Source organism: Ostrinia furnacalis, unplaced genomic scaffold (genome assembly GCF_004193835.3).
Source record: "Ostrinia furnacalis isolate ACB-3 unplaced genomic scaffold, ASM419383v2 OfSCF7680, whole genome shotgun sequence".
Lineage (NCBI taxonomy): Eukaryota > Metazoa > Arthropoda > Insecta > Lepidoptera > Crambidae > Ostrinia > Ostrinia furnacalis.
The window spans coordinates 1,149,869-1,169,617 of NW_021137919.1; the positions used below are offsets into that span (position 1 = coordinate 1,149,869).

Consider the following 19,749-nt stretch of genomic DNA (forward strand, 5'->3'; position numbering starts at 1 on the left):
TTATCGCGAATCTTAGAAAAACGTTATTATTATTTTGTAAAGTACCTACTTAGATTAAAATAATCTTAGTCAATTAGTAAAGTCTGTAATATAATCTTTTGAATACAATAAAAATTAAATTGAATAAAATAAAAAAATAAAAATTCATTTAAGAATGGTTATCTCGAAGTAGACAACGACTAGTTCTCTGAAACACTTGTGAATTTTTCGCAGATGCCTTTTATTGGGTGTTATGTAAAACCTTAGAGACATTACTTAGCCATTTTTATACCTCTCATCTAATTGCCACATTTTGACTTTGAACAATGTTCTCAGAATAAAGAAATGGTGATTTTTTTACTTCAAATAAGTAAGTGTACAAAAGGGTTTGAGCACAATATTAAGAGGCACAAGTCACAACAATAAAAAGGTTTAACATACTGCAGACCGCAACGCCAGGTGACGCTTACCATGTTCCCTTCATTCATATCTTACTTCTTTTCATCACCCAATTAACTTAATAAATTAGTTCCGGCCAAATTGGACAATAACCACGAACTGTATATAAATAAATCTTTTTCTTTATCAATGCGTAACAGGTGAATGATTATTTGCCTCCCTCGTCAGTGTCACCCGCAGCCCGGCGGTCACTATATCACTCCTGTCGCCAGGGGTGCCAGCAGTACACATTGACCACGAAATGTCAACACTCGGGTACTTTCGTGGCTAGCTTTTGGGCTCGGGCTTTTGAAAGCACCAAACATTCGGAGTGGTGCGGAAATTATAATAAAAATAAACTTTTTTAAAAACAAGCTTTTATTCTGAATTTCGAAAGTTTGTATCGTGCATGGAATTTATTCCTCTTTTTCTCTGTTTGCGCTACAAGCTTTCGAAATTCAGAATAAAAGCTTGTTTTTAAAAAAGTTTATTTTTATTATAATTTTATTTTACACTTTTTAGTTATATCTTAATCTCAGGACCCTGGACATTATCTAACACTAAAGTGCTCAACAAGACAAATCCAACGAACCCAAACTCGATGAGTTTCCGCCGTTTTGTTTAGGAGTTCCTATGGCCACCTCCCGACTCCATCATCAGACCAGCTCAATGGTACCATAATATTGCATTGTCATCGTACTTACATAAGTATACCAAATTTCAGCTCAATCGGTTGAGGAGAACTGGTCTTAAATTCAGTTGCAAGATTTGTCCCACACATACTAACAAGTGAAGTCAATATAAAGCTTGTAAAAAGCTTGTAAAAAACACTGTCGACAGGCTGTGTGTTCCAGAAACACAACATGCGTCCGTTTTTTACTGTTTAATAAAACTCTATCGTTTTATGACTTAGAAATAACTCACTATTCTTAATATATTATAAATGCGAAAGTAACTTTGTCTGTCTGTCTTGCTTTCACGCCAAACTAGTTTGAGTACCGGGAAAGGACATAGGATAGTTTTTATCCCGGTATTTGAAACAGGGACGCGCGCGATAAAGTTTTTCTGTGACAGACAAAATTCCACGCGGGCGAAGCCGCGGGCGGAATATCTCACTAGAGTTATACCTATCCATTGATTTGGATTAAGGTAGAAATACCACTTTATATTCTTGAAGAGACATACACTCTAAAGGAAATGGTGCGTAATCATTTTTAATTCTAGAATTACAGTGTTTTTAAATTGATAAAATTTCATAATTTATTACCATTTTACCCTTAAAAGTCTTATTGTCTATATGCCAAAAGTAATCACAATTATTTTAGTGTAATGTAGCATTAAAATGAAACGAGAACAATAAATTTTGTGAACTAGATACAAATTACCACGAAGAAAAGAAGTATCCAGAGGCGCATCGTTATAATATTTTTTTATTTCAATCTGACATTACTTAATTAGGCACACACGCTCACAAACAATGCAATGTATTCACAAACGATGAAATAAATAAAAGATGAAATAAGTGTTGAATAGAGCTCTGTGATTGGTTCGTGTGTCACCCTGTGCGTCCACGCGCATTATGAGACCTCATAGTAATGTTTGTGAATACGGGCGTCAGTAATTTTACCTCTGAAACAAAAGCCAAGTTGAGAAAAGCCCTCAAGTTGACATCCCTGTCGCCAATCGCACGGGGATCGACTTTTGCCTTTATATTCTTGCGAATAAACAACGTTATTGCGTGGCTATCGCCAGTACATTATAGGCATTAACGTCGCCCTTATCACGTGGGCGTAGGGCGCAGTTTGTGTCGGCACTCCGGTATAATTACGTTAGGATAATTAAAGTGACATCCATCAATGGCCGTGAGGGCGATTGATTAGGTCCTTGTTAGGATTTTTTGGGCTTCCCTCTCAACGACTAATTGATGTTTCGCGAAAAACACTTTCGTTTTTATTTACTGGGCAATTGAAAAGACAGCATAAGCTAATACTTGGTTAGATATCACTATGGTATACCTAAGTACCTAATACAGGGTGGAAACGATAAGTGATCTCACTCGATTATTCCTAAACTATACAAGATATCCAAAAACTGGTTACTGATCCTGAAATTCTGTAACCTATTACTGATACCGTTTGAAAAAGTTCGTGAAGCACTTTCAGGATCAGTAACCAGTTTTAGATATCTTGTATAGTTTAGAAATAATCGAGTGAGATCACTTATAATTTCCACCCTGTATAGAAACAAATACAAAATAAATAAATGTAAAAACAAATACCACTGGTATTAGATGTTGCTATTGGATCGGAATAGATCGATTATAATGTTCTATTCATATTTTTTTCAGGTCTCTACATCAATAGTATAACATCTTAGAAAAGTATTTCAGTAGTTTTGTGTTACTTAGGAGAAAGTGTGTCACTACCGAGACGTTTTTCCTCGTACACCTATTATACAAATTCTCAAGGTTCGCGCTATGGCCCTGAAAAGAAATATTCCACGTAATGAGAGCCTTTGATTGAGACACTTTGATCTTATTGTGTTTGCAGACGAAAATAAATTGAATATCGCTTTTACTTGACTTTTAATTACGCATTTCTTTTAATTTAAGTCAGAACACCTGTCAGTAGGCCTAAGATGCGCGCCGTGATAACTTTTATCGACGTCAAAATGTATGGGGAAAATTGATAAAATGGCGTGATAACCGCTTATCGCGGCGCGCATCTTAGGCCTACTGGTTTTGGCATTGAAAACTGTACCTACACTGAGATAAAGTTGGAATACCTCGCATAATTTCTTACCTAAGTATTAAACTAATAAAGCATACTACATACACGTGAATACTACATTGATAGTAAAAATATTGCAACAAATATTGGAAATCAAACCAGCATAATGTCACAAATGTTAATCAACAGGCGTGATAATGAATCGGCGTAATTTGTTTGGGCCCGTCTGTAGTTAATGAACGTTATTAATGTGGGAATTATTCACGAATTTAATTAAACTTATGCAATTACTGCAGCGGCAGGCGCAGCAGGGCGCCGAGGGCACACTGTGTGGAGGGATAGCTTTAGCTCAGGTCTACGAGTCATCACCATTAGATTGTCATTGTACTAACTTTATTCTTCGGATAGACGAAAATATTCGTGGCCTGAATGGTGTCTTAAAGCATCAAACATTAAATAGAATTGGACAGTCGGCTTGAAATAGTTACTGACACCCAAAGTGACCAATACAACTTCATTTCAATGTAACAAAGAAGTCACACCCGGCCCTTCATGACGACTTTCTGTGGGAGAAATAAATAGTGGAGGTGTGACCACTATGGCAAGAGTGTAGCCACGAAGAAGAACAAATATGTGTTGCGAAGTTTCGGCTACTTACTGCGACCTAGCTAGAGTCCCTCCTATTTAGAAGAAAAACATTCTAAAAACCTCTGAGTGTTGTAGCTTTTATCACTTTAGCGCTGCTGTAAATTATTTCCAAACTGTGAGCCACAAAAGAGATGAAACACGAGATTGGATCCGAAACAATGAGAACACCATCGGCACGTGGATTTTCTATCAAACCAAAGTAAAGTAAGCCGATTTACGTTCCAAAGCACGACGCAAGCCTCCCCCAATTTTGGCGTGATGTTCATACAAAAATACTATTTGAAACATTCAGGGCGATGTTGTATACAAAATGTAACAACCCTATGTCGTGCAGTACAGTAAGAAACTCAATAATAATATTTTTTACCACGCTGGGGATGCCAACAGATAAATCTATAGGATATTTGAAACAAAAGTAACGTAAGACATAATAAATAACAGTAAAACGTAGCCGTACTGTGTGCCAATAGGAAACGTCGCGTCGCTGTAGCAGCAGCCCCACCGGTAAGCGATTGTTTATCCTGTTCCTGGCTAATACGAGACTGCACTTAGACGTAGGGCGAAGAAAACAGACACATCAGTAAAGACATTTTTGAGGACATTAGAAGACAGTCATGTCTAATTTCTAATTTGCTACTTAGTTTACACCTTTTAGTTACAAAAGTAGGTAGTTCTGGGAATCGTAATTATTATGAAATGAAAATTTAGATGATTTACATATATTATGTTTAGTGAAGATTTTTTTTAATTCGTTTAGTTAGACGATTTCCACCACGTTTCAATTATGTACATCACGAAAATGATGGTAGGTACATGCACCAGTTAAGATCCTGCCACTCGCTAAGGCACTGACAGAGGCGCTGAAACGGTAGGGGGACTATCGATTTGTTGCACTCACCAGGATGGGCCATGTAAAATAAGGTCCTAACAATAACCAGGGGTATAGTGAGCGGTATAAAACAATCGTTGTATTTTCATATGAGACAGTAATCTAGAGCTGTTCCCGCCAGGCTACACCACGATCAGATACGAGCGTCGATCAGGCGTGAGGCTCACGAGGCGGAAGGCCCGCGATGCAGGGAGACTTCATGAATCCATTTACCGTACGTAACGCTGTTTGATGCGCTTGATTACGTATTTGATTGCTTATTAATTGGTGGTTAGGACTCTTATATAACATAAATGAGACTGTTTCTACTGCAGTGGCTGTTGCCGCCAGGCTACGCCACGATCAGATACGAGCGTCGATCAGGCGTGAGGCGCACGAGGCGGAAGGCCCGCGATGCAGGGAGACTTCATGAATCCATTTACCGTACGTAACGCTGTTTAATGCGCTTGATTACGTATATGACTGCTTCGTATTTGGTGTTAAGGGCTCCAATATAACATAAATGAGACTGTTTCTACTACAGCTGGCTGTACCCGCCAGGCTACGCCACGAGCGTCGATCAGGCGTGAGGCGCACGAGGCGGAAGGCCCGCGATGCAGGGAGACTTCATGAATCCATTTACCGTATGTAACGCTGTTTGATGCGCTTGATTACGTATCTGATTGCTTGCTACTTGGTAGAGCTTTGGAAGAGGACTAACATGACTTTATAATATGGAGCTTACAGATACAGACATCGGCAATAAGCATAGAGGATAGCGACAGCAGCAAACACATAATTTTATCATTATTTTTAATTCACACTAATTCTCTACTGAACATAGTTCTATTATACATATTTTTCTGCTGCTATGAATTTCTACGCTGTTTGGCTGAAAGGTTTTGTACAATGAATGTTTTTCCTTGTATGACTGAATTATTTGAATTATATTTTTTTGCAAATGAAATCTTTTTATCCCTAATATTCACTGAGCTCGCGTTGTCAATTTTATTGAGTACTTATGTACGAGTAAGTACACTGTTTCTGTTACAGTCTCACGCCCATATTCACAAACGATGCTTGCTTAAGTGAACAAGCTAATCGAACGCACAGCGTTGAATAGAGCTCTGTGATTGGTTCGTGTCACCCTGTCACCCTGTGCGTCCAAACGCACTGTGAGACCTCATAGTAATGTTTGTGAGTATGGGCGTTAATAATTTCTGCTTAAGATTTAATTATATCAATAACTAATCGACATGAGATTAATCGAATGCATTCCCTCGTTTCCCTATTTGTACTGCGGTGTGTTCGAGTGGGTTCCTACGTTCCTGGCGCTCTCGTCGCGGGAATAATCTAATGTTTGGGGAAATCGCGCGGAAGCAATCAGCCTGTTATTGTGGGTGGACCGACGCTGATTCAATTGCGGGGATTAAATCACGCCTTCAGCCCCACGGTTTAACTAAATTGTCGATAAGTACAGGAAATCAATTAGTTATATTTTTGGACCAATTTTATGATCATGGTATTTTAAATTGATTGTTTTAGGCTGTACATATTTGAATCTTTTGGTTTGCTGACTGTGCTCGACTTGGAGTGCTGTTAGCTGTTAGCTAGTGGGTGGTACACACAACAGCACATCAGGCTACCCATTTTTGTTGCAAATTCGCTCCTATTACAACTGCACAAGAACCCGCAGTGGTTACCTTGACGTGCCGTCGTCTGTACATCAATCCTACCAATATTATAAATGCGAAAGTTTGGATGTCGAGATGTCTGGATGGATGTCTGTTACTCTTTCACGCAAAAACTACTGAACGGATTTTGATGAAACTTTGCAGTAATTTTTTTTATAACGCAGATAGGCTATAATTTATGACGATCTGTGACAAACTAAAGTTCACGCGGGTGAAGCCGCAGGCAAAGCTAGTGTAAGATAAACTTTATCATCCATCAGAAATATTGTCGATCGAGCAACTTTGCATTTATGATTTTTTGTTAAAATTACATTGAGCATTAATTAATCGTCTTAAACGCCTCGTCTTGCATACCTATTTGGGAATATAATCGTATTTGTATATTGACAGTCCTTACTGCGTCACAGAGTCTCAATTATCTTACAGCTTACTGTTATTGTAAAACGGGGGAGGAAATTTTTATTTTGCATATCAGATTGCGTTAAAATTTTATCGGTTCCTCGAAACCTCCAGATTTGATCCCATAAATTTACATCGGCCAGATTACATTAGAGGGCAAATGAGCCGTGATATTATGAGAGCATCGCGATCAACTTGTTGCTCTTTTCAAGTGCCCATTTAAATCATTCACGAATATTTTAGACATTTTTAGATCCGGCAAACTTACCAACGATTTCTCTCATCAATTCAATAAGTTTTTGCGTGAAGCAAAACAAATATCCATCTATTTATGCTTACAAACTTTTACGTTTATTTGCAGTATAGATTTCCATATTTATGATTCATTTATACAGTATAATTAAAGTCGGTATTAACTGTGTGTTTTGATAAACCCATTGAAAACGCTAAAATTCGTTCAAAAGCATAACAAAGAATGGACGAATTATTTTCCACGTATGAATTTATCTAAAGCTTTTACCACATAATTTTAAAACTAAAACCCAGCTCAATCAAATTGAACAGCCATCCAATATTCGCCACTATTCGGCCAGCAGTCGAGTGTGCAGGCGTTGCGCCTAAATTCTTTCACCCTAAATAATGGCCGGGTAATACCCGCGCCCACGGGTGATTGGATTCGCCAGGTGCGAGTGATTGAAACATTTTACATGGAATCAAGTGGTCACACAATGTTGTTACGTTTTCACCCGGATTTCTATGACGTTTAAAATTGTTGTGACCGCTTGACCTTTTTCCGGATAGCGAATAGAACAGTTTTGATTGATTCGATTTGTTTGATTCGGGTTGCAAATATAGCGCGGCATCGCCGTGGTCATCCTGGTGGTCATATTTTTAACAACTGTGTGCTTGAAGACAAATCGCAAACAAGGAATTCAATTGATTGGATGTGTCATGTGTGGATCCGTTAGTATTAGTTAACCCATCAAACTCCGTGAGGTCGCTTATGACTGCGTAACAATTGATTGTGTCTCGATTCGCGGGGCTTGAAGTGCTAAGCTTGAGTCTTAGGCGGTTATCACACTGCGCCGCGGTACGCGGGACGACAGATTTAATCATTGTATGCAAGTACCTCAGTTTGTATATAAAACACGCGCGGCACTTCACACTGACAACGCGTCTGCGCGCGGGATTTTTTTATATGAAATCACGCGCTCCGCGGCGGACCGCGGCGCAGTGTGATAACCGCCTTACGGTAATTTAGCCTAAGGCAAGTTTCACACTCGATAACCCTTTTTAGCGTATCATTAGGGTTATCGCTATATCGAACTATCAAAGAATGTAAACGGCATGTTTTGTCAGTGATTACAAAGGCGTGCCATCACAGCTCAATTAGGCGGCAGGCGTGGTCACTGGCCGGTATCACGGCGCGCACGCGACGTTACTGCCATTTGCATACAAATAATATGATTACTTAGCAGGTGATGGCTCATTGTAACTCGTATTCATTTCATTATTCACTCTTTTCAGAGTACCGAGAAACTTTTGAAAAACTCAATGTCTCAATAAAAAAACTGGATGCAGGCAGGCCCTTATAAAAAGAGTGATGGTACCTACACTGGAGAATTGAAAAACTATTTGAAGACCTGCGAAGTTTCTGGCACAGCCAATTTGTATTCATGTGGAAATAAATGAAGCTATATCATACTATGCATGCATGTAACAACAATAAAATTATACTGCTCCGTAACCGTTTTATGTATAATTCAACCATTGACACTACAATGTAGGCGGCCTTAAAACAAAGATATTGCTTCCAGTGATCGGCTCAGGTTAAGGTGTTTTCCAGGTTTCCTATTTTTAGCGCGGAGATTGTTCTATAACTAAGACAAAATATACTTAAACACCCAAATCCGTCACACTGTGTGAAAACATCTTTCATTCCTTTGATGGTTAGGTAACACGGATAAGGAAACTTAAGAAAAGTGAAACTTAAACTAACAAAAACAATAATATACCTAACTCTAGAAATCTTGTTGTTATCCTGAAAACAATTTCTGGAAATAACATACTAATATTATAAATGCGAAAGTTTGGATGTCGAGATGTCTGTATGCCTGTTACTCTCTCACGCAAAAACTACTGAACGGATTTTAATGAAACTTTGCAGTATTATGAAAACAATTTCTGGAAATAACAAAATTAGTTTTAGCCGTTCATAGTGTTGCTTTGAGATCCGCATCTCTGTAAACTTTGCCTGTATTTTCAAATAATCCAATATTCTGCTAGAAGCTAGACTTTCCGATGAATACTTCGTAAAGTGTAAAAAAATAAACAAGAATTATGGAATGTCTGAACGGGCTCATCAATTTGTAATATTTTCAAGACTGCAATGGAGTGATTGAAATTTTATTACATCTGGGGATTGCTGGCGCCTTGCAATTTTTCTTATTTAATTTATTAATCGCGAACATTCCGACGTCTCATTTATAAATAAGAATATACAGGGTGAGAGTTACTGAGATTAGAGTGGAGATGAGCTATGCTATTGAATATTTTCTCAACACATAGGTAAATGATGGCGCCAGTAACGTCCAGGTAACGAACGTTAATGTGTGCCGCCCTCAAAACACACCATAAACAATAGCTAGTATGTCAACTAGTAAAAAATGAAAAAAAACTGATTACTTTTTGGTTGAGATTGTTTTATTACTGCAGACTAACACCCGTATTCACAAACGATACTTACCTATGCAAAGCAGCAACGCTATGCGAAATGAGACATTTCTCAATGCGTTCCATATGACAAGCCTTTCAATTCATAAACAATACTTAAACGACCCTTGACTATGCAAAATCAGAGTGTTGAATAGTTCTGTGATTGATTCGCTTATGTTACGCACTTCACTCCGCTAACTGACATGACATTCCTGTCATTCAAACGGTGCAACGGTTTATAGTTCCAAAATAGTGAACTGTCCTATCGATGACATTGACAGTGGGGCGCCACCGTCAATACCGGATCGCTGGTTCCGATTTTTGCCATGTTAGAAAACTTAATAGTTGAACGATGGTAGCGCCCCCCTGTCATTGAGTTTGGCGGGACAGTTCAGCGTGGGTCATCTATATAAGTGTCGTTATTTTGTGGATTTGTGAATTAAATAATATAAATAAATATGGATAAAACTACAACTATCAGGTTAGTATGAATATTTGCCTTTTTGTACAGAACATTGTTGTGTGTGCAATAAAGTCTTTAAATAAATAAATAAATATTTCGATTAATAATAATAGTGAAAGTCATGTTTCAATCATTATTTTTCAGATAAAAAAGCTGCCGTTTTCTTCTTCCGAAAGAGAGCTGCTGATTGTAGCTTAATAAGAGAAAGGCCTATTATTGAAGACAAGCATATTATTATCCTCTCTAAAATATCGAGTTGACGAAGCAGGCCTGGGAAACTCTAACAGTGGCTTACAATTCTCAACCATATTTTATGTTTCACAAAGGCTCACACATCAACTGAAAAGCTGCTGGAATAATTTAAAGACCCAAAGAATGAAAGAACTTTCTCAGGAATCAATCAAACGTTCTCAACACCCACTAGTAAGTAATGTTTTTAAAATATATAGTACGTAGATTTATGAGGAATAACTAAGCAGAATATACCTACTCAAAGGAATTAAATTCATAATTAATTTGCTTTTCAGGTAGGTATCAAGAAATTAAGATTAGTAGTAGCAAGAATGAAGATTAAGACAGAAACAAGAATCAAACGCACCACATTGAATAATATATAACAAGACCAGGCTTTGCACGAGTTGGGGCTACAAAGAGAAAAAATATTGATAGAAAGAGAAAACAATTTGTTAGAACATGAAAAAAAGCTTTATGATTTACAAATACATACAATTAAATTAGACATTGAAGATTGATGAAAATAAAACTTTATTAAAAATTTTATGTTTTATTTGCCACTAGCAACTGATACATTATGTAGGTGGCACTGGAAGGCCTCCTCGCAGTTAATTTCCTCAGGTCTTCTTTTATCAGTGGTAAAAGTATGAAAAGTACCCCATCATTGGAAAACCTAAACTAAATTCGTCTGAATTGTTATAATCAAAGGGATTTTGGGAATCCCGTATCACTTTTCTGGTACTTATTCTACTTTGCTCATTGATATAATTATCAAATTCTTCTTCACTACTGTAATCCATTGTAAGATAATATTAATCGAATACAACCATAAATAAAGCAAACAAACCTCAAAAACGAGAATAACCTAAAAATTTTGACGTAAATAGACACTATGCGTTGCGTAATACAGCTCCCTGTCTACCTTAGCTTTGCGTTCATTCTAAGGGACGCATAGTGCTTGTCACCACTGAATGAATAGGTCTATGAATAGGTTTTTGGGACCCTGTGCGTCAACGCGCACTATGAGGCCTCAAAGTAATGTTTGTGAATACGGGTGTAATAGTCTGACATCTGTGTGCTTACCATGAGTTTACGTTGGGTACGCTCGCTAGCGAGTACGTCAAAAAAATCTATGAAGATTTTATTACTTGAAAGTAGCCGCTAGGGGCGCTGCACTATATGTCATACATTTTTATGTCATTTTTTTACGCAGTCGCTAGCGAGCACACCGAACGTAAACTCATGGTAAGCACACAGAAGTGATATTATAAACGCATGAAAAAGCATTAAGAACGAAACTTTCGTACTTTTTGCTATAAAATATCTTAGAAATAAGTCAGTCTAAAACAGTAGCCATGTTTTATGTAGATGTTAGAGATAAACGAACCCATTTATTTTGTGCGTGATGTTTTGAGTCAGTTCAACGTAATTTATCACTTGGAAATGTTGACTGAATTTAAAATATTGTATCTTTGTGAATTCGTGGACATTCGGCGAAAGGGTTAAATACCTATAGGTCACTTCTTCCTCTGGGACGCATAAAAATGTAATTGATTTATGGATATCGTTTTAACAAGATGCTGTCGGTCTGGGTTTCTGCCCCTAACAGTGATCATAACTTGAGCCACGAAAATTCGTTTTAGTGACATCTTTAAACGTGTCTACCTACATATGTATATACAATTATTCATAGCTGTGATAGAGACTTATTCAAATCTAGTATTGCGCTCCTCCATAGCACTGACACATTACGAGTACCTACATTATTATTTACCTGAGAAACGTCAAAGATGAGATACTAATCACTAGACCTTGGAAGCAGCGGAATAAAACCATTCATTTTGAAATGAATTCGTGGTAGGTATTAGTATAAGGAAGATAAAAAATAAATATTCCATTCACAGGAAAACATCCACGAGTAACCCCATCCGAGGAAGTTGCGATAAAAATTCCTTAAAAGCACATTTTTTGTCCAATTTCAGATCAAAGTCGTTCGATTTTAACGACTTAATCTGCCAGTAACGATGATGCTTAACGGTCTCTCAACCTTATTAGATCGGATATTGCCCGGGTCCATTCAATTTTTTACTCGCCCGAGGCAGTGTGCGGGAAAATAAACGACGGGTTAACCATACAGGGTTTCATGGAATGTAATTATTTTAGGGGAAGACAAGATTATTTACGACGTTAATCTGTTACTACGCGACGCAACAAATGGACGCGGAATATTAGATTAGACACAATATAGGGCCGACAACGGCTGGAAGCTGGAAACATAAAAGCTTTGTTTTTCTGGTACATATTCAAGGTCAGTTTGACCATCAAATTGATTTAATGGCCGTTTGTATTAGGGTTTTCATATACAGTTGAAATTATGTTGGACATCGTGATATAATAGAAGGCTTGAAGATTTTTGTAATCGCTCTTACATCCATTTATTCAAGATGCAAAGATTACAATTGAGATTTCACAGATTGTGTAGCACTTGAAAAGGCTAATTTATTTATTTTATTTATTTATTTATTTATTTAGGAAAACCAGGGTTTTACAGTGTGTAATAATAACATAAGAATTAATTGTAATCTAACATCCGTATGTTACGAAGACTTCACACAACTGGCTAAAATGAATGACATGATAATATCACTGCGGCAATAGCGATTATAAGCGAAAAACCCATCTATTTGTCATAAATTATACCTAGTACTATAGCGAATAATCTAAAAATCACTTTAGTGGTTTAAGAATGAACAAGAAGGCAAAATGTGTCGTTCAGTTTTAAAGCAGTAAGTAATAACCTATAAGTGGTTTACTCGTTGCCTATCTTATGTCATTATTACACACTGTAAAACCCTGATTTTCCTAAATAAATAAATAAATAAATAAGTTTCTGATTTGTGATTGGGCGACTACCTATTTAGTTTGCAAACTCAGCTTTAGCACTCCAATTGATATATGAACACAATATTACCTACTAAATAAATGTAATAAAACTACTTCTGACAAGAGTTGGGAATTATGAAAGCTAATAATAAACGACTGCTGATTGCGAATCTATCGATGAGTGATCACGATGTACGAAGAACGTAGCAAAAATCCCTACTTCCCTACTGTACCTCTAGCATGAACAACTTTCGTCTACGAATCGTTTGCGTATTCGACAAAATTTGATACTCAACCTTCGAATTAAACGATAACGTGATAATTTTGATTCTTAAAATAAGTTTCGTTCAACCATTTCTCATACTAAGTTCACTTTACGACACGTTCACAGGGGCGCTGTTGTAGTTTTCGTACTAAATCTTTTGATGGCGATTCGAGCACCCAAACGATTTGAACTCGAAAGTTTTTCGTGCTAGCCGTACTGATATTATAATAGCGAAAGTAAGTTACTTTCGGTCTGTCGTCTTTGTGAGATTTGGTATCTTAGAAATAGTAGTTTGAGTCCCGAAAAAGTACTTAGGATAGTTTTTATGCCGGTTTTTGAAACAGAGACGCGAGCGATAAAGTTTTTCGTTGACAGACAACATTTCACACGGGCGAAGCCGCGGACAAAAGCTCGTATTTTTATATAAGCACAGCCTCTTGAATACTCTTATTATAATTATTCATTATTCATAAAAAGCTATGCATTAATAAACTGAAAGGTAAGACGGTGCGGTTAGATTAATTGGTAGTACCTTCAGAGCTGGAAGCCTTTATGCACTTAATGCTGGTTATTGATGAGCCACTAACTCCCGGTAATGCGTCGAGCTGACTTAGGCGCCGAACTACCCAACTTGGGACTTCCACCGAACTTCAGCCGTTTGAACAGTACTCGATGATGTACCATTACGTATTTAGGGAACTATCATAAAGATGGAGATAATTTGACTTTCTCAGAGATTAACATTAGAAAATAGTTGTATTTTATGATAGCTACAGAGACGAAGAAGAAATCATAAACGTTTCTAGAACATTTCTTTATTTTAGGCAGCTAAATGAAACATCTATATATATAAAAGAAAGTCGTGTTAGTTACTCCACTTATAACTCAAGAACGGCCCGAACGAACCGATTTAGCTGAAAATTGTCAGGGAGGTAGTTTAGAGCCAGGAGAAGGACATAGGATATCCCGTTCGAAATAAAAAAAAAGTCTGCTTATTTATTGCTAATGGCAATAAATAAGCAGACTTTTTTTTACAGGCGGAACAAAGTTCGCCAGGTCAGCTAGTTTGATATAAAATTCCTTCTGGACCACCAAATTGTATAATCAAATCACTTCAGACAGCACTTTCTCACTTGTGTGAAGCTGTTGACACTGATTGATAGCTAAAAGGAGATAATATTTTATGATTGTATTTATTCGACCAATATTGAAATGACCTAAACTACATTATGGTTTGATTAATACCTAACACTAAATAATTTTCAGTTAAAATTATAATTCAACTTAAATTAGATAGAGTTATCCTATAATTAAATTGTTTGTTAATTCATAGGTAATCCGACCATGAAGCTTATCCAAATAACTCCAGTCGAAACACGAAATGTACCTTACTTCCTGCACATTAAGCGCACAGTTGCAATCACAACGTTAACATCGTCCGTGTCCGATTTTACTTCGAATTTCGCGTAACCGTTAAAATCAATTGCCCGTAGAATTTTTCAGATATAAATCGTGTTGTTGCTCTTTTCTCAAAAAGTTAACTCTGCGTTGGCGTCGTTCCAAAAATGTTTATTTCTAAAAACGTTTAGTGCACCCCCACCCCCCTACTGAGCACACAACGGGTGTTACCGTAACTTACGCTGCTTGCCGGGTTTGGGTTCTATTGTTGTTTTGTCCGGCTATGGCTTAAAAATACAAGCCATTTGCGCTTCCGCAAATTAATGAAGTATTTAAAAGCGACTGATAATGGGGACAGCTTTTGTTGTGTTATGGGAAAAACGACTACATTTATGTTGGTAACTTGCGTAATACAGAGTAATACTCACTTTTTGATATACAGTCAAGTTTATTATGACCCTATCCGCTATTTAGTTGCCATGTACAAACAAGCTTCGCGTAGTTTCTAAGCTAGGTGATCTAATTTAATACCCATAGTGTTACTTTTTCTTTGACTCAAGGTAGGACCAGCTTAAAGAGTCTTAAAATAGCACCCAGTGATAATCACGTGCAAGGTTGTGCTACTGTGACCGACGTGACTGATTACAACTCATCATGATAACCGTTACATTGCCATGGTCGTATTATAGCTCATGCCTTTCTGCACCCAAGCTGGCTGCTTAGTTGCTCACATAACAAGTTACGATAAGACCTGCACTTAGTTAAGTCCTACAACAGTAGTTAGGTACGTCCTGCTTACTCACACCATCTTCAACAAACTCCTAAGCACTTCTAAACCCTATTCTAACCACAATGTAACATAAAACTTCTCGAAAATAAAAAGTTGACAGCGAAAAATGCTAGGCCAAGTTTTAGCCCGAAACTTCTTGTGTAGATAATAAAGTTTTTATTTGTTGGGATTAGTGATGGGACACGCTCGACTGATATATCGATGGTTGTCGAGATTAGATCAATTTGTTAAAGGAAGCTAGATGGCGATAGGTGGTAATAAATTTTGATAGCTACAAAATGAACAAAATTAAATCCAAACCTAAAATAAAGCTCCAGCAATCAGTTACCTACAAGACGACAGCATATTCGAATATGCATTTTACTTACAAATTAGCATTTACGTAAGCTGTTACAGTTTTCAACTCGATGTGCCGATTTCTGTCATGTGCCAATGGTAAAATGCTATACTTGATAAAATGATACATTGGGGAAAACAAGATGAAAACTATTAGTTACAGTGGTTCATCGATCAATGACATCTGCATGAGAGGTTACACGCTCGACTAACTTTGACCTCAATCCTCGGAGACATTTTATTTCTAATGGTGTTTTCACTTACGCTTCTGTCATCTGGGTAGTTCTACTCACGGTGGAATTATTTAGGACCATAAAATGAATCTCCAGTTTTTGTTAGTAATCAGTATAAACAGTGACTAAAGACCGAGAATATACTACAACATATCCAATTTTTAACGGGCCAGACAAAATTATGATAAATATTGATTTTATAGCGGTTTTTCTATTTTCGATGGACAGGGAAGTGAGAACATATACAGGATAGTGAAAATTTAACTGAAAGATGCATTTAAGTTTATAGTCTTTACTCTAAAAATAATAAAAAATACTTTTATGTGCATCATAAAGGTCCACTATTAATTGAACATGGAACTCATTTAGGTTGCTTCTTTTTCCGTCACCTGATCTCTTTGACTTTTCCCTACTATTCGTATCTCCTTCTATTATCTTCCTCTTCTTTCCTCGACGCTTTTCTACGACTAGAAACAATTCGTTAGTATCTATTTTCGGCATCTCCAGCAATCCATCAGGATCATCAATGTTTATTCAGTCCCAGTACACCCGTAAGGTCAACCAAGTCTGATGAATCAAAATACTGGTGTTGCAGGCATTACTGGTCTCAGTTTCAGATTCAGTTTAAGCGTCATCAACATTTGCTTTCATGGAAGAATATTTTACGATACCTATTTGGAAGTGCTCGCACACGTTACTGCAGAAACAGCTAAAAGTTTGTATAGAGTCAAGCAAGTCAAAATGGAGTATCCAGTTTCAATGGAGTGTATGCATTTGCCTGCACTTAGTGTATTTGTAAAATGCCTTTATATGGCAGTAAGTTTTGCTGGTTAGTCGATATTAACTTTTCCATTTTCTTCGTAAACCCAGGGAAATGATACACAGGGAAGTGAGATTTTTGATGTATTTTGCCAAAATCATGAATTATATAAACTTCATATCAAATTTAATATTATCAGTCAATGGACGCAAGCGAGTTTGACAATATTGTTTCATAATTGCCCTAAAATAATATAAAATACTGTTATAAATACGTAACAGATGAGTGAGAAGTTGTCTGGCCCAGACACGACAGACGATGATAACAGCGTAGCTGCGTCTAACTGACTGACGATTTGGGCGAAATAAACGTTTCACTAGGCGAACTTAACTGCATACTTAAATACATAAGAACGACAACGTGGCTTACCCTTTGTTTTGTTACAGATTTTAACGTGTTTATAGGTGGCAGGGAAGTGATACTTAATTCGTGTCGCCTTTGTTCAGCAATCAAAAAATTATGTAAATAGGGAATTCAAACATAATCCATATAGGTTAAATGAAAGATACACTAATGGTTACTTTCAATACAATGTTATTTTTGACTAATTATATTTTTATATATTTTTTATTGTGATTTACATCATGAATTCTGGAATGTCACCCCACAGGGAAATGAGAATTTTTCCCATTTGAAGCCATTTTTGTCTGGGATGTTTTTATTAAAACGTGTTGAAATTCAGTGACCAAGTACTATGTGAGTTAAACTTTATTAATACCCTAAAACGAAAACTATTAATTGGTAATTTAAGGAGCTGCAAGTTGAGCCCCGTAAAATTCCCTGATTTGTAGAACTACCCATATGTCTTCCACTTCACACAAGAGGGAAATTGATACTAAACTTCGAACCTTTCTATTCCATTTTTATCTGAATATTTACGTTTGTAAGACAAGTCCCAAGATAATTTACCCCGATTCGAATTGATTCTTATTTCAGCGCGCAAAATGAGCGCAAAATCCTTGTTTTTAATTTATGATAGCAAGATAATGCATACCACGCGTACATAGTTTGTACCTATCATAATCATAATATAATATACAGATTTTCATTTAATTTTTATTTATCTTTTCGACAAAAAAAAACGAACAGCGCACGCCTATACTTGTAGTAGTTCGCCAGGGCCCGCTCGTCAACTGCGGCCACTTTATGGCATCTCGTGAATTATTTAGAGCCGACAGTTCAGTATTTGAGGCTGTTTTCGACAACTTTATTCTGCCCGTTAAAAACCAAATGTAACATTGTTTAATTAATTTGGTCATGATAACCAATTAAGACGAACGTTAACCTTGTTCGCTGACGACGCAGTTAACGTGAATGTTACAATTTCATCAGGTGTAACTGTCGACGAATAAAACACTGATAAACTCTTTGTTTTTACAGGTCGTCTCACTCGTGCTAACTTAATTGGAAAGTTCTATAAATAACACGAATAAATTGAAAGAGAATGTATCTCAACAAAGTTGAGCGGGCATGCTAATTGCCCCGGATCGAAATCTATTTTGGGATCATCGCTCCCGAACTTTTACATGTATCATAGACTCCGTGCTCATGAACTATCTAGACTCCCTTTTTGTCGCGAAAATGGCTAACTTTCCGCTATTTCGAAGTCGCAACAACGCCGGTCGCAACACGTAGCCGTAGTAAAACAGTAGAACGCCGAGCAACTTGGCTCCTCTTTTGCCTTAGAGTCTTAGACTAATCAACTAAGCCCCTCCACGTGTCTGGACTGGGAATGAGGCTACAGATGATGTTCAAAGGTAGTCCATTGTTAATAAGGCTCAGAAACCGGGTTATTATTATGTGATATCATTTCATAATTTAGCAAAAACATGCCCATCATTTTTGGCCCAAATATGTCTTATTATGAAGGGTGCCACAATTGTTAGAGAGGAAAATTGTAGTGTTACTGGAGAGAATAGGTACTCTTAACAACAAAATTAATGTTTGAACATGATTTGCGCGATGGAATTTATAATTGTAGTGTATTTAAAACTGATTTCTACTCCATATTAACTATGAAAATTATTAAAGTTACTACAGCTGCAGCCAATACTTAGAATAGAATAGAATAGAATACAATAGAAAAACCTTTATTTGACACGAAAACACAAATAAAAATGAACACAAAAGAATGAATGAAAACACAAAAGAAGTGAAAACACAAAAAAAACACTTAGATATATGAGTATAAATAATTCTGATTAGGAGAACACTCAAGAAGTCTGACACTAAAATCTGTAAGTAATCTCAGTTTCTACAAGTCTACATGATCAAAAATTCGGACTACCTTAATTTGTTTCTAAATTCATTCATAATTCAGATAGAAGATTAAAAATTAAGCAAACAGATGACAAACACTGAGCCAATGAAGACAATACAATTGTTTCTACAAAACGAAACAATGATAACTCACGAACCGCACCGACACACAACAATGGCTCCAGATATTCCAGTTATTGTTGAACCCAATCCCGGAATAGTTGGAAGGCGCTAATTAGCAAATTAATTTATGCGGGACAAAGACGCGGGCAGAAGGCATAACTTGGAATTCTGGAAACCGATGGAGAGACGGGGAAACATCGGCAGGGAGTTCCACGAAATGGCCGACTCCACAAAGTCGCAAAAAACAGAGTTTAATAAATATCCTCTTTTCGTATTAATAACCATTTTCAGGCTTTATTAAGCTGAATATTCAATAACAACTCGTGATTTTTTCAGGTTTTGTGTTTTCACGACACGTTGGTAAAGGAGAAGAAGTACTTTACCTGTGTGTTGTTCCCATTTGGATACCGGTTTTGTTCACCGAAAATATTTTATTTATTTATTTGCAAATAACATTTATTTATTTGCTCGTTTG

At 36.9% G+C, this 19,749-nt stretch overlaps 1 long non-coding RNA gene across 1 annotated transcript; it reads left to right on the plus strand.

Annotated features, from left to right (window-relative positions):
- Positions 1-10,056: 10,056 nt before the first annotated feature.
- On the plus strand, positions 10,057-10,828 carry LOC114365918 (uncharacterized). Its single transcript, XR_003656985.1, has 2 exons — positions 10,057-10,356; positions 10,461-10,828. It is a non-coding gene; the product is annotated as an uncharacterized LOC114365918 (long non-coding RNA).
- Positions 10,829-19,749: the final 8,921 nt, after the last annotated feature.